A 14,428-nucleotide genomic window follows, 5' to 3' on the forward strand; every position below is an offset into this window, starting at 1 on the left:
GATGTAGAAGCCCTCCATGATCGATGACCCCTCCGGCGGAGCTCCGGAAAAGGCCCCAATATGGGATCTCACGGGTACAGAAGGTTGCGGCGGTGGAATTAGGTTTTTGGCTCCGTATCTGGTAGTTTGGGGGTACGTAGGTATATATAGGAGGAAGAAGTACGTCGGTGGAGCAACATGGGGCCCACGAGAATGGAGGGCGCGCACAGGGGGGTAGGCGCGCCCCCCTACCTCGTGCCTTCCTGGTTGATGTCTTGACGTAGGGTCCAAGTCCTCTGGATTACGTTCGTTCCAAAAATCACGTTCCCGAAGGTTTCATTTCGTTTGGACTCCGTTTGATATTCTTTTTCTGCGGAACTCTGAAATAGGCAAAAAAAAAAAGCAATTCTGGGCTGGGGCTCCGGTTAATAGGTTAGTCCCAAAAATAATATAAAAGTGTATAATAAAGCCCAATAATGTCCAAAACAGAATATAATATAGCATGGAACAATCAAAAATTATAGATACGTTGGAGACGTATCTGGCGCACGGAGGAGCGAGGTGGCGTTGTTCACCCGGAGGAGGAGGAGAAGAAGAACCCGAAGAAGAATCCGCGTTTGGTGCCCCCTGATCTATCTAGCTTGCTATAGATCTATTGTATTAGTTTTTTTAAGTTGTAATCGTTATGCTACTATTATTAAGTTGTATTAGTACTTTAAGTTGTAAGGCTATCATGGAGTTGTAAGGCTATCGTGGAACTATGGGTTGCAATCGTTATGCTTCTATATAATCTTTATGCTACTATATATATTGTGTGTTTCGTGCTATTATTTGTGGATTGCTATGGGTTGTTCTTGCTTATTATTCGTGTGTTGCTATGGGTTGCTACGGGCCCGGGTTGCTACACCCCAATCACCACACACACCATCTTCAAAATATTGGCCAAACCATGGACATTCAACTAGGAGCCCCATGCAAACCCACTATGGACATGCAACTAGGAAATGCAAACTAATTTACTTCGGGCACTTCATGCAAGCATGCAACTCATTTAGTTCATGGAACCGTAGACATGCATAAAAACAATTAACATTTAGTTTTAGTGCATCAAAAAACGATCCATCACAAAATTTAGTGCAAGAAAAAGGCCAAATTAGAAACAAGTAACATTTTATTTGCCGAAGTTAGAGGTGGGCTGGTGCCCCTACGCGGGTGGGATGGTCTTGGGCATGGTTATTTTCTCAGGGCCCATTTTCTCACAGCCCAACATCTATTCGGCAGCCCAGTTTTGTTTTTTACTAGAAACTGAATTTGGGTGTGTACTCTGTTAACTGAAGAACAAAAACAGAGGAAACAGAGCATGAACACTGAATAGGGCCCCTGAGAATATCATTACAATAATTCAAGCAAGTTTTGCTTCACACAAATTCAAATTCATCTAACAAATGATCCCTGTCTAACTCAAACTACTGGGCACCCCTGAAACTAGCTGACACACTAACTCAAACTCTAACAAATTCTAGCGATTGATGAACATCAAGTAAAATAAACCCATAGCAATGACACAACCATAAAATGCTCCAGCCATCATATTTGCTTGCTGCTTCAAACCGATCAGATGCTTTAGTTGCTTGCCAATTTTCTTCAATTCACACTTCAGTTTTGCACTGTGCATCATCGGATCGGCTCTGTCCGCCAAATTGGGGGGTTGTTCCACGGCAAGCCGCCCCCCAAAATTGAGCTCTTGGGTTCGGGTTGATCCCTTCAATTTCAACCTTTCAACATAGTCATCGAGCCACTCAAAATGCCCACATTTCTTCAGAACCTGAAAAACAGGGGGCCGGCGGCGCATGAATCCTAGATCCACCACCCATATCCACCGCCCTAATTCGAGGAAAAAAGAAAGAAATCGGGAGAAATTAGACCATAGGATTGGTCAAGAACACAGATCTAACCTGCCCCGGCTGTGGCTTGCTCAAGCATTTCACAAACTCGCGCCCACGGTTGCCATTTTCTTCCCTCACACAAGTCAAATGCTTCAGAGGCTCCATGCGCGGGCAATCGGGGCATCTTGTCAATGGCAGTGGACCGTACTGCGTCCATGATTGGCGGGAGGCCGAAGTCGAGCTAGACATCACTCGCCGGCGGCGCGCTTCGTTGCCGGAGCAGAGGAAGAAGAAGGTGGGAAAGGAAAGGGGCAGGGCAGGGCAAGCAATGGAGGGCGGGGGGGTGGGCTAGCTCGGGCTCGTGGCTGGCTCGGGTCGGGGCACGTTGATGAGCACGGGCATGCTTGTGTGGATAAGTTGTGGGTCCCACCCGCATGCGAGTAACTGCTAGGTCCCGCGTGTCATAACTCGAATCGCTAACCCCTCGTGTTTTTCATTTCATGGTTAAACAGAGCCATGTCGCATTGGAGCTATTGTTTGCTTCTAAAACGTCGCATCACAACTATTCATTCGAACTACATCGCACTCCTTCCAATTCGCATGAAAAACGTCGCACAGGAGCTATTGGCCCGTATATTGTATATACCTGATACAATCTTAGATCTTAAATATTCCAATTGAATTTAAATTTATCTATTTAGAAACATTACATGAAATTTATGCTAAACAAAAGTGCTAGCCATTTTGTTATTATGAATTTTGTAAATAAAATATAAAGTTTTTACTATTGATTTGGTAAGAGCTATGTGTCAATGTTGGATGGATGTGTGTTTCAGTCTTTTAATCTTTTAGTACCTCGTTTTTTCCTTTCCCTTTCGCTGCCACAGTTAAGTTGATCAATATGTTTGTTTAAAAAAAAAGTTGATCCATATGTCTATAGGAATATGGTGCAGTGGGAGACTGGGCCGATAGGTGGCAGGTTAGCCACAACTTATCCTGACTAGAAAAGAAAGCCAAAGCGTAGCGTGGCTGGCTTCTTTTTCTATTAGAATTCAAATCAGGATTGATTACAACTCTTTTTCCTTCAGTAAACTCTCTCTCTCTCTCTCTCTCTCTCTCTCTCTCTCTCTCTTCCTTTTTGTGTTAATCGTGATGGGGCTAACCTTGATCGTGTTGTTTGCATAACATGAAAGAATTGGCTGTGCAACACAATCTATGCATATGCATAATATTTATATGTAACGTTATATCTTCAAATCTCAGCCATTTGTATTAAAAACTTAATGGTTGGGATAATTTAATCTACGTGGACGAATGTGATAGCCTGTATTACTTCTGCTTTAATAATATAATAGAAGATAGATAGATGCCCTTAGACTAAAATTGTTTGTTGAATTACTAACATTTGTTATTTCAAATAGTTTCTTCTGCAATATGAGCACAAAAGTGACTAACGAATATCATAATTACATATTAGATAATAAACATAGAAGAGAGTTGAGGAGGCAAAGGAGAGATGAAACAGAGGGAAGAGCACGAGAGGGCGAAAACAAGCGTCGAGGCGACCATTGGGTGGTGGAGCTCCCGTCCGGTGGCGTTGTGAGGAGCGGGGCAGGCAGAGCTCCCCCCCCCCCCCCCCCCCCCGGCATCGTTGTGAGGAACGGGGCAAGCGGAGCTCCCGTCCGGCAGCGTCAAGGCAGGGGCGTCGAGAGAAGAGGGGCGACCCCTAGGGGAGAACAGGTGTAGAGGCGGGCTGGCGGAGCTCCCGTCCGGCGACGTCTGGCAGACCGGGGCGAGCACTCGAACCCTAGTTGTGGGGGATCGAGTAGGGACTGCCCTGTTCACTCGTGCGACTCGCTTAATGAGTTAGACGTAGGGAGTGCCACCATGGGCAATTCGGCTGTAAATTACCTCTCAAATAGGGGCATTCTCTTATCTGAAATGTTTTCTTTCGAGGGACTCAACAAATTCCCGAGATTCTGGGAAAATGCAATGTTTTCAGGGATTTTGGATTGCACTAGGATTCTAGAGAATCCTGCCGAGATTATGGAAGCTCAATCGAGTTCTTTAGCTCGGTTGCTTTTCCAAACCCAGATTCTCTATAATTTGCTCAAAAGAACTAGGCTAGAGTTAGAGGGTTCCGTGTCACTCGGGCTTAGAGGAGGCGTCACTTCCTCACCGGCTCGCCTCTGCTGAGCCATTAGGCTACTACCTACCATGGCGAAAGGTGGAGTTGGACGGCTATGGAGATCGACGTTAAAAACTTCATTGTAATTTACCTTTTTACATCGGGGTCCTTTATGCATCTTGTGCTTGCACATGTGTTTCTCCTACATGCTTTCGTCTTGGGCTTGGGCTTCTGAGTGTGCAGCGCTAGTTTGCACCAAGCCGAGTATCTTTTCAACCCTAAATCAGATTACTATTTTCAGAAAGTACGCTTAAACTTGCATCAATCATATCTTTTCAGCCATAAATCAGATTAAATAATGTTATATATACCATGTAAATTACCCAGGAAAATGTGTAGTTTCCATATATGATATTATTTTAATCATTTCTAAAATAATGTTTAGGGTGTAACCTTAATTAAATGTCTGAATCAATTGAGCGGTACACTCTATCTGAAAAAGAAAAAAAACATCAGGGTTGAACCCACAAATGGAAAAATGGTTTGGATTGGATTGGGTGTGAATGAAAGTGATTTTTTGCGGCCATGTTCTGAAGTAAGGTTTTTGGGTTTGGTGGGGTTTGGCAAATTTGTTTATATTGTGTGGTTTGAAAAAAATATATGACGCCAAAATTTGGGGCTGAATCTATGTACTAAGGGGCATCTCCAACGCTGACTTGCAATTTGTTGCGGCATCTGTCCGCGGACATTGATGGTGAGGGGCGCCATCCAACTAACCGGACGAAATTCGTGCAAACGCGGTGGACGGCATTTTCGATCCTCGGTGAGCCACATACCAAAGTGCCAAAAAAGAGCAGTAACAGGATATCTGGATAATGTTGCGGTTACATTAGATGGATTATCATGATCCTGTTTGCTCGGTCTGTTTTTGTATTTATTTCTAATTTGGTATTTGTCCACTCCAACCCGCTTTTGATTACTTTTGCGGCTAATTGCTCGAGCAGAGTGTAAAATGTGCACAAAGGAACGCATTTCACAAAGAGCGTCGAAACATCGTATAACACAGTTAAGCTCAAAGTCAGGTTATTGGTTCTGTTATATTGTTTCCCGAGCCTTAACTCGCTGCGAAATTCATTTCAAAGTTGATGAATGTGTTTGGCTGGCTATGCGTTTGAGGAGATAGGAGACGAGAGAAACAGGTCAGCTGCTTGTTGCCTGCATGCTGTCTCAATGTAAAAATGGTTTGTGCACTGCAGACGGCAGTTGCCCACGAGCACGAGCTAGCACTAGCAGCAGCGAGGGACAGCTGGGTCAGAGAATGAGCCTCTGCCCGGCCGTGTGGTTTTACCAGTACGCGATGATGATCAAAACACAGACTAGTGCTCATGATGATTGTCCCTCGTCTTGTCACCTGCGCTTTCCATTTTGGGAATTTTCGTGCTCCACTTGCTCATCATCTGCAGCCGGCTCCCTCCCCTCCCTCCCCTCCCGCGAGGCCGCAACAAGATCCAGCTACATCTCCTCCTGCACCCTCGATCCCCACTCTCTCTCTCTCTCTCTCTCTCTCTCTCTCTCTCTCAGCCTCCCAGTCGCAGGCAGGGCACGCCCCAACGCTCACGCCGCCGGCCAATTTGGGGATTACAGTACAGCAACATCCCAGGCTTCCGGCGTCCAGCACTTGCAAGGTAAACCTTTTTACCTAGATTCCTGGTGTGCTCGGCCGGCCTCGGATCTTTAGATTGTTGGTTTCAGTTGGGGGAATTGGACTGCAGCCGTGTGGGTTTCCGGCCCTGAGCTAAATCTTGGGGGTGGAATCAAATCATCGGTGCGGTGGGGGTTGAAATTGAACAAATTGGACGGACGGAGTAGTGAAATTGGAGCGTCCCATTGCCCGATCACATCTATCTATAGGATTCTTTCGAGGAAACGCCAGCATTGTCCCTGATCCATGCCATCATAGGATTGAACCTGTAATAAGGTTACATCGTTTGCAAGATCAAGAACTAGAAAATCTGGGGGATCAGAGATTTTGCTCTGATTTGGGGTTAATCAGGACTACTTTACCATGATTTTGCCCTCGATCCAACAACACATGGTGACTTCCATAGCCAAACTTGCATCAGTCATATCTTTTCAACCGTACATCAGGTTAAATGATGTTATATACACTATGTAAATTGCCCTGGAAAATGTGCAGTTCCCATAAGTGGTATTATCTTTTTTGTTAATCATTTCTAAAATAATGCTTAGGGTGCAATCTTAATTAAATGTCTTAATCAATTGAGCGGTACGCTTTATCTGGAAAAGAAAAAAAATGTTAGGGTCGAAGATGGGTTGAACCCACAAATGGAAAATGGTTTGGATTGGATTGGGTGGAAGAGAAAATGGTTTGGTGCGGCCTAGGTTCTCAAGTATGGTTTTTTTGGGTTTGGTGGGGTTTGGCAGATTTGTTTATACTGTGTGGTTTGAATTTTCTTATGACACCAAATTTCAGTTGAATTTTCTTCATGTGCAGGTTCGCGACGTGCACTTCTCTCCCGCGTCGATGAAGATTTGGCCAGTGGTTAATTTCCTTCGTTTCCTTCTTGGCTTAATTTTCTTATTAACATATGAAAATGTAATTTTCTGAACAATTGCATTGAAAATGTATTTTTTCACTTGCAGGTTGGCATGGGGCCAGTGGCCGATGTCGTCCTCTCCGCCCTCATCGTCATCTTGGCCGCCGCCCTCATCTTCGGCATCATCACCGGGCTCGCCTTCTGTGTAGTTTTCTGCCTCGGTGGTCCGCCCAACCTGCTGGGCGTCCTGCCGGTCGCTGGCATCGTCCTCGGTGGGGGCCAGGTGGGAGGCGGCCAGGCGATCGCAGGCGGGCCATAGGTGGACTGGTGTATTCATTGGCATCTATCTAATGTAACATGAACCATTGCGTTACCTAATGTTCTGAGCTTGATAGTATTTCTAGACGGCCAAGCAAAACCGGCAATACTTGGCACCATACTACTTGGCAATAGTCACACGCGTAGCCCACTGCTAACAATCTTTTTCTAATCTTGACTTTGGTCTGCTATGCTCATCAATCTTGAATTCGCTCGCACCACGACAAATCAAATTATTGGTAGATTATTTTCAACAATCTTTTCTCAATTTTGTCTTGGCAGAAAAAAAAATTACGGACCACCTTAAATATGCTTGGGAATAACCAGCCTCGCTAGAAACCATGTGGAACCACATGTGGTCTTCACCATCCACCCTAGAAAAACACATGCTGGCTCATTGTGGATCACACCACTCTGTGCAATACACCATGCACTCCAGCATCATATAGAGACATGACCTCATTGAAGAAACTCATCTTCACTAGTTTACCACCCCCACATAGCTGAACTTGATCTTCCCGTCGAGACACACATTCATCTTCAATGTATCCTTAAGGCGTGCACTCGGACACAACAACATTGACTCACTGACATGACGATGATTCAACGACCAGTCACGCTAACTTGCACAACTCCTCGACTCATCTTTGTCCCGTGGACGATGATCTTGACGACTTTATGGCACACACCTCGCCACCCAGTAGACCACAACACTACATCCCAACAGACAGGTTGGTCGGGAATACAAGTTTCGCCAACAGACAGTCGGATGGGAAAGACTATTGCCGACCGACAATGTCTGATGGGGAAAGTCCAGACGGGAAAACCTTTTCCCGACCGACATAGCTTTCCCGACCGACTGGTTGACGGCTATGGAGCATCTTTCCCGACCAACAGCCTGTTGTGCCTGCCATGGGCCTTTCCCGATCAACAGTCTGTTGGGCCAACCATGGGTCCTTCCCGACCGACTAATGGACAGGGTATTCTTTCCCGACCAACATTTTGTTGGGCCTGGCGTAGCCTTTCCCAACTAACTGTTCGACGAAGTTTGTTTTGCCAACCAACAATCAGGGCTTTTCTTTGCCGACCAACAATTCATCAACATTTTGTCCATCCATCTACAACTTTAATTAACATATGGTACTGATTGTCACATACATATAGTTCATGTGTTCTAAGTATAATCACCAAGACACCATACATCAGGCTCACATCAGGTGCACCAAACATTTTTTTATTCCATTAACTATTTGTCACATACATACACTTCAGTCTTCTAAACATAACCACCATGACACCATGCATCAGGTTCACAGAAGGTAAAAGATGCAAGTATGAGACATCAATTGTGCAAAATGAAATCTAAAACATCTGGTTGACATAGATCGTTGGCTTCATGGTTCCGTGTGAGTGCAGTCCTTTTGTTTGCTTCCTACAAAAGTTAAACAATTCTCCATTATAATACAGTATTAGAAACTAGAATACAGTAGAAAAATTCCAACATAGAGGATCATCACATTCTTAAAAATATAAACAGTAATAAATACAGAGAATTCCATAGCCATGTGTTAACACTAACATTGATTCTCGGCTGAGATCACCACAGCCGGCCCACCATCTCCATAAGGAGTTGATAGGTCAACAAAGGCGTTTGTTTCTTCTCATTAAAAATAAGATAAATTACTCTATTGGCATAGGCAAAAAAAACAGAGTACGCATGATCTTGAGGTAGCAGAAGCGTTTGAAGCATCTATTTGTCTTTAAACAATTATTAATTATGTATTATATAAATCATTCATTCTTCTGCATTTGCAGTATTGTCAGCATCTCATTGAGGTCATTTTCACTTTTTGGCATCTGACAACTAATGGGCAATGCTTATCTAGCTATTTAATTTGACTTTCAAGGACTACATTTGTGCAGACTTATTATACAAATTTGTAGATCTTACTAAAACAACTTAAGTACCTAGGCTTAACGATTATGTACTTTCCATAGCAGGTGTGTGCTAAGCATAGTGTTTTTTGTACTATTCTTCCTGGAAGGAGATTGACTAGCTGGTGAATACATCCCTTATTTTGACTTTAAATTTCACAAAATAAACAAGATGGGTCAAGTTACCTTCACATGCCAGCTCAGGAAATATGTTTTTCCGTCTAGCTATGCTCAAGATAAACGCGCCTGGTCCAATGTGGTAGCTATATATTGTTGCAGTGATGAGATTCCTTGTCCCAACATTGATTGATGCCCTCACCCAGATATAAGAAATCTTGCTCCAGTACCTGCAACGGAAAGAAGGGGTTTCTTCAGATCCTCACAAACCGAGGTATACATTCATCAAGATCGGGAATTCTTCCAGTTTCTCCTCGAGATAAATTATTTTAATATTCACTTCACCAATAGAACAATACTATATGAAAAGTTTTTCTTTTGTATAAAGCCAATATGAATTCCAACATCTGCTAATAGTATATGTTGTTGGAAATAAAGATGGTCACACTACATTAATAACACAAGTCCAGGAAATGTTCCAAATTCTGGCAGAAACTCCTTTGTTTCTTAAGGAAATCAACAACAAACATAACAAAATATCATTTCTGGCTGTGATAATCATAAATAAGCGTCCAGTCAGGTCGAATAACAGATATAGTATCCAAGATAAAAGATGTGAACACTAGAGCGATTGAAGGCTCACAAAACAGTGAAAGCGACACAAACAAGTTTGAATATTGATATATTCAGCCAAATACAGTTTAGTGCTGAAACATTCACAAGTAATTGCTGAAGAACTCAAAATAAAATGTGAATGTTACATGCATCGCTTTGCACTGTTAAGGTCATGACAACAGCCCATTTATTCAAGCATGGCATTAGTTATTCCTTCACAAGTCAACTGAATAGTTGCATATAAAAGAACTATTACTCTACAAGAAATTAGTAACTCCCAACTTCTTTCTCTCTAATTCGAGAGTGCTATGGTTCAGTTAATCTATACAACAACTTTAAGTCATTAGGAACACCACAACAACTCGAAATTTTCAATAGCACTAGTAAGCGTGCTCGTGCAACGCACGTCTCTACTATCACAATCATGTGGTGCTATGCTCAGAATCATGGGAACCTATGCTCATAGCTAGATGACTAAAGTGACAAAGGTAGCACCTTTCATGGCAGTCCTCCCACCACGACACTGGCAAGGGCTGCAAAATTACAAGCACCAGCCATCGCCACCAACCCTGGCATGGCAATATATCCACAATAAAAATATAACATCATAAGATGGATTGGCATGAAGGAAGAACAAACTTTTATTCACCCCTTCAAGACATCTTTGCACACAATGTTTTTGGTGTTTTTCTCATGAAATTTGTGTCTTTAGTTGAATTAACCTGCCTCTTGCCTGAGCTCTCATACATGCAAGTGTGCCCTATGCAGAAAGAACCATATTATGCTTTGCAAACATGACTATCTAATGTTGTCTTGAAGCTATTATTTTCATTGCAATTAATTATCACTATTTGATCTTTATGTTCATCCATTCTAGCATACCTTCATAACTCTACAATAATCCAAAACAAAAAAGTACTCCTTTTATGGTATATGTTGGTTGGGCCAAAACACAAAACACCCAGCCTATGAAATGTATAGATGTGGCGACTGATGAAATGTATAATCAAATTCTGAACAACGAAGATTATAACTTGGACAAGAAAGTTTTAGATTCTTTTAGATGATCTGATGTAGAAATTGCAGAAGAAACCATCGGCTAATCTCTGAATCGGCTCAGATGAAATGTGAATACACTGAATTAAGTTGGCGAGTGAAAGAAAAAGAGTTTAGTCACTTTTAGTTATACATGAACAGTGCAGATATGCTACATCAAAGTATTCTTTCTATTCCTAATATCAGTAAAAGTGTGCATCAGAACATATCATGGATTGCCATATTCAGATTAGCCCCATCATAGCATTCTCAGGTTGTTAATACACTTTAGAATTAAAAAAATAGGCATTGCATTTATACAGAATGTATGATTAAGTTTATTATCCAAACCCAAGTGATATATTAACTGACCACCATTTACCAAACTTCATGATTATAACATTGATAAACCAAGAAAACACAAAACTATTTAGTCAAAGCCATGTTCAGCTTTCTAGGATCATGTGTAATCCACATGGGAGATGGGCAGTCGGACAAAAGTCTTAACCTGCGATAGAAGTTTGTGTGCACCGAGGACAAGAATGCAAACCTGAAGGAGTTAACTGACGAAGAAAACAACACTTGAAGAATACTAAGTTAACTGATGAAGAGAAGAAGTGCCTGCTGTTAAGTTAACTGGCGAAGAGAAGAAGTGCCTAAAACAGCGAACAAATGGGCCAGTGGACCAACCTGAAGAAGACAAAGTCCAACCCAGAAGATACAAGCTTCTGTGGCCTCCTTCGACTCGGTAGGCTACTTAACCAGAGGAAAGACTTCAAGGCGAAGCATCAAAGGAAACGACGGTGACCTGAATTTGAATCACCTACCTCTTTGGTCCTCGCCCTTTTGCTGGATTACCTCTATCTCTCGTCCCAATCCTGCTTCCATCTATATCTCACCCACTTCCTCCTTCATGCACCCAAGGGTGTAACCTGAATTTATATCCTTCTTCCGATGCTATGAAGCGAACGAGAGACCTTAGAAGGTGATTCTGGCCTCTGCTTGATTTAGGTCCGTAACAGAAAGTTGAGGAGACACAAGTTCGTTCCTTGTGTTATTATCCAAGTTAAGAATTTCCAAATCACCACAATTATTCTCGAACCCAATTGTCCAAAACACACTATCATCAGTAAGTAAACATGATTTGCCTTCATAGACGGATATTCCTCAGTAGTAAGACACGAAGATTTGCATAACCAGATTGTACCGTCCAGGGTCGGTCTGAGAGGAGTCGTCGGCAGCGTCATTTATAATATGGTGTCAGCATCGTTTAGAGAGATGGAGGCGTCAGCCATAGCCGTTCTCCCCATGCAGCGGCACCGTAGTCGATGAATAAACAACCATGTGCCTCTCGGATCTCATATACGCGGCCTCTCAAGTCCCAACCCCTGAGATGGGGAAGACCAACAGAACCGCAGGCCAACTCCCGCTTGATTTGCATTAACATGAGTAGGCGTATTCGCCAGATCTTCAAACAGGGAACATTCCCCTGATCCTAACGGGGATGCAGGTGGGTGATGATTCTTCATCTGTGGCATGTTAAAAAAATGGGGAACATCTTAAATCAGTACAAGCACATAATGATGCTACACCTCTTGATAAATTTAATAGACAGGGATGTGAACTGAATTCTTAAACTCTCAAGTCTTGATTGGATTCAGTTAAACAAGTAAACTCTCAAGTCTTGCTTGGATTCAGTGCAACAAGTAAGGTTAATTCCTGCGTATAAGAATGACATCTAGGAAGGTGTCAAAAGGACCTTAGCTGCAGCAAATGCTGATGTCTGCCGGTGTCAGGAACTTGTTGAAATACACCATTTGCTGTTAGGGAGGAGGCAAAAAAGAACATATGAAACATTCTTAGTGAGATTACCTGAATTTCGGATATTAGTGGATCATTCAAAACATCCTTGAAAAGTTCACAAGCTATTGCGTAGTAATTTTCTTGCCACTTGAGGAGTCCATCGTGGTATTATGGGAAAGTGCAGATTCCTGACAGCATTTAAAAGGTAATTTCAGTAACAGAATAAATGTTGTCAACCATATTAAGAGCTTATAAAACTCAAAATTCAGACTCTAACCCTTTTAATGCTGTGTTTCGCATTACAGTGGATTATGATAATTGACCTTATCCAACCAGCTTTTGCCTATTTTGATGTATGTTTAACCAACTTACGGCTAGTTCCATGGCTATTATCAGTTTATCACACAACAGTGTTATTTAAATGCGGCAATTATTTTTGCTGTGTCAGTATTGAAAAGGGTGGGCGTGGGCTACTGTGTAGAAAAAGAGAAACACAACATGGGAACGTAGAAGCAGAAGCGATGAAAGGTACAGGTTGCTATAGAATCAATAGTGCTCGTAATCAGCTAAAAACTGTCAACAGCAGCTAATCAATAGTCCAAACTCGTTGTATAATCAGTAGCTGAACCTTCTGAAAACCCTCAAATTCCAGACAAGGATGCTGTATTTGGGTACGATGTTTATGAGGGAATTCCTGTAAAATGTTGCTCTGCTCCAGTAAAGCTAATGGTAGCTGAACATCATGCAGTAAAACGACCACTCTCGGCTATAAATTATATGGCACTAGAGAAAGAAAAGAATCACAAGCATCAACTTGTCTTGTGTGGAAGGATCATATACTGTGCAATCCAATTAACTTTGGAATTTGTTGAATAATTTTTCCCTCTGTCGACATAAGCAGAGGTCTCTCCCTCATGATTCATCAGTTCATCCAATTGATGCTTCATGCTTTTTAAACCCAGATTCATTTTCCTGGTACAGAGTATGCGGGATTCATTTGCTTACTTTTCCGGTGATCTAACTCCGTACACCCAGCCGGCAGATCAAACTTAAGATAAAGAAAAACCGGATTAAAGTTGGCCGGCTTGGTAGTGAGGGCCTCACCGTATAAGTGGCCGGCCGTGAAGTGGAGGATCGGCGGAGGAGATCAAGTTGAACGGCAACTGTGGGCGAGTGGAGGATCGGTGGTGGAGGCCGAGTGGAGCGGCGACGGCAGGCGATTGGAGCGACGCCCGAGTTTAGGATCGGCGGGCGGCGGTGGGGTGCCAGCGGTTGGCGGCGGCGGCCCGAGCTGGCGTCCGTGGGGCAGCACAAGAGGAGCGGGCGAAGAGTGGGGGGGCGTGGAGCGGCGGAGGATGGAGGCTGGGAGCGGCGGCGGCGGAGGAGGAGGATGGGGGCGTGGAGCGGCGGTGGAGGCCCCGGCCGTGCTCTGTTCGTTGGGCGTGGGAACGTTCCGTGCGGGGCCGTGGGTTATTTTTTAACGAAAAAGGCTTTCGCCCCGTTTTATATATAAAGCACCGACCAACAAGCATCCAGTACAAACACACATCACCGCAACACACGCACACACCCAAGACCGGATACATAGGCGCTGGGCGCAACAACACCACTCCTAGCAATACTACAACGAAGAGATGAAGTTACATATGACGAACCATGGGCTACAAGGCGGCGCCTTCAGGAAGGGTACGACACCGGAGCGCCGCCACCGTCCGATCCAAGGATCAGAGTTTCCCCTGGAGCCGCATGACGGGCAATGAGAGCCGCGACGACGCCCTCAAGAAGGGAACGATCTTCGCCGCCGCCGGTCCGTCCGAAGATAGAACAGGTTTTCACCTCGGCCACCACTCACCGCCACCTGAACGCCACATCCCGGCAACCATGCCGCCCACACGGTCATGGTGACCGGGCAGCGCCATAGCACGGGCTCTGTCTAAAAGCACCGTGCTACCACCACCAGGCCGCCGCCCCGGCATCCAAGACCTTGACACCACCTCACACGAGATCCGCCTCCACCCCAACGAAAGAGACGAGCGAAAAGGTCCCCCCTTTCG

At 43.9% G+C, this 14,428-nt stretch overlaps 2 long non-coding RNA genes across 4 annotated transcripts; one reads left to right on the plus strand and one right to left on the minus strand.

Moving 5' to 3' along the window:
- The first annotated feature begins 5,431 nt into the window (after positions 1-5,431).
- LOC123496911 (uncharacterized) lies at positions 5,432-7,064 on the plus strand. Its single transcript, XR_012182856.1, has 3 exons — positions 5,432-5,678; positions 6,509-6,556; positions 6,658-7,064. It is a non-coding gene; the product is annotated as an uncharacterized lncRNA (long non-coding RNA).
- A 949-nt stretch (positions 7,065-8,013) lies between these two features.
- LOC109765598 (uncharacterized) lies at positions 8,014-13,815 on the minus strand. Of its 3 annotated transcripts, XR_005758529.3 has the most exons (7): positions 13,479-13,815; positions 12,444-12,562; positions 11,399-12,100; positions 11,262-11,324; positions 10,032-10,105; positions 8,991-9,151; positions 8,014-8,301 (listed from the first exon to the last, which is right to left on the minus strand). It is a non-coding gene; the product is annotated as an uncharacterized lncRNA (long non-coding RNA). The 3 variants fall into 3 exon arrangements; XR_005758528.3 differs by having other exon boundaries at positions 11,262-12,100; XR_002233447.4 differs by lacking the exon at positions 10,032-10,105 and having other exon boundaries at positions 11,262-12,100.
- Positions 13,816-14,428: the final 613 nt, after the last annotated feature.

The sequence above is a fragment of the Aegilops tauschii genome, chromosome 1, assembly GCF_002575655.3.
Source record: "Aegilops tauschii subsp. strangulata cultivar AL8/78 chromosome 1, Aet v6.0, whole genome shotgun sequence".
Lineage (NCBI taxonomy): Eukaryota > Viridiplantae > Streptophyta > Magnoliopsida > Poales > Poaceae > Aegilops > Aegilops tauschii.